The following is a 2,011-nucleotide window of genomic DNA, read 5'->3' on the forward strand; positions in this document are numbered from 1 at the left end:
GTGACTGCCCATGGTGGTTTCTACGGGGCGAGGTGGGAGTTGTGGGGGTGCTGAAAGGGTTGGGGGGGGTGCCAGGCACCTGGTTGTAAGGGGGGGAGTGGGTTCTCCCAGGACCCTCCAGGTTGGTGGCACCTCCACGCGGGTTCTTCCCTGAGTGGGACTCACCGGTTTTGTTCCCTTTTCCTGTTGAACTCCAAGTGCCAGGAGGGGTTGGGGTGACCTTTGGTGGTGGTGTCCCCTTCTTGTCTTGCTCTCCAGGGGACTCGAACCCATAATAGTTGGAGGTGATGATTTGGAATGGGTCATCATCTTCTTCCAAGACAAGAGCTGGGAACCGGGAGCGTTAATTCCCATCGATGCCTCCCCAGGCCAGAGCAGCCCCCGAGGACCAGGGATGGAGCTGCTGGTCACCATGACCCAGGGAAAAGCAAGAAATGGCCTTATCCCAGGTCCCTTCAGCTTCAGGTGACCTGAGATGGAGGAGTGGACATCACTGGGCCAGGCTGGTGGGTGCCAGGGGAGCAGTGGGAGCTGCTGCCCCACGTCCTGCCAGGTTCAGAGAATCGTGGGATGGGTTGGGTTGGAGGGACCTGAAAGATCATCCAGATCCAACCCCCACCATGGGCAGGGACACCTCCCAGCAGCCCAGGCTGCTCCAAGCCCCATCCAACCTGCCCTTCAACACCCCCAGGGATGGGGCAGCCACAGCTTCCCTGGGCAACCTGGCCCAGGCTCTCCCCACCCTCACACTCCACAATTCCCTCCTCAGCTCCAACCTCCAGCTCCCTCTCCCACTTTTCATCCCTCCCCCTCATCCCATCCCTCCCTGCCCTTGGCCCAAGTCCCTCCCCAGCTTTCCTGGAGCCCCTTCAGGCCCTGGAAGCTGCTCTAAGGTCTCCCTGGAGCCTTCTCCTCTCCAGGCTCAACACCCCAACTCTCCCAGCCTGGCTCCAGAGCTGCTCCAGCCCTCCCAGCATCTCCGGGGCCTCCTCTGGACTCTCTCCACCAGCTCCATGTCCTCCCTGTGTTGGGGACCCCAGAGCTGTTCCCAGCCCTGCAAGGGGGGGATCTCAGAGAGGGACAATCCTGCTGGTCCCACTGTTGGGGTGTCCTCTCCCTGGGTTCTCCCACATGGTCCCACAGAGACAAACAGGACAAAGGTGACAACGATGGGGACACTGGGGGGGCTGGTGGGGACCCCCAGCCCGTTGGGCCACCAGCTGCCACCAGCCCCATGGTGACACCACCACCAAGGTTGGGCAACCACGGGGGCCCTACGGTGGGAAATGGGGGGGTCCCCGGGAACCCCAGCCCCCTGCTGTGGGGAAAGGGGGTCCCCAAGCACCCTGAGACCCCTGCACTGGGGAAAGGGGGTCCCCAAGCACCCCCAGGCCCCTGCTGTGGGGAGAGGGGCTGCCCAAGCACCCCCAGCCCCCTGTTGTGGGGAAAGGGGGTCCCCAAGCACCCTGAGACCCCTGCTGTGGGGAAAGGGGGTCCCCAAGCACCCCCAGCTCCCTGTTGTGGGGAGAGGGGGGTCCCCAAGAACCTCAGCTCCCTGTGGTGGGGAAAGGGGATCCCCAAGAATCCCAGGCCTCTGGAGTGGAGAAAGGGGGTCCCCAACAACCTCAGCCCCCTGTTATGGGGAAAGGGGGTCCCCAAGCACCCTGAGACCCCTGCAGTGGGGAAAGGGGGTTCCATGAGCCACCCAGCCCCCTGAGGTAGGAAAGGGGGTCTCTGAGCAGCCCAGCCCCCTGTGGTGGGGAAAGGGGGTCCCCCAACAACCTCAGCCCACCTGTGGTGGGGAAACGGGGTCCCCGAGCACCCCAGCCCCCTGAGGCAGGATTGGGGGAGCCCAAGGGGTGGGTTTTGGGGTGCAGGAGGGTCAGGGAGCACCCCAGGGAAGGGCTGGGCAGGGCTGGGGAGCTCAGGATGTGGGTTTTGGGGTTCAGCTCCGTGCTGGGGAGCCCAGGGAACCCCACCTCCCCCTCCCCCCAAAGAGGCAGAGCCAGGA

The sequence above is a fragment of the Chaetura pelagica genome, unplaced genomic scaffold, assembly GCF_000747805.2.
Source record: "Chaetura pelagica isolate M959 unplaced genomic scaffold, ChaPel_1.0 scaffold1418, whole genome shotgun sequence".
NCBI classification, from domain to species: domain Eukaryota; kingdom Metazoa; phylum Chordata; class Aves; order Apodiformes; family Apodidae; genus Chaetura; species Chaetura pelagica.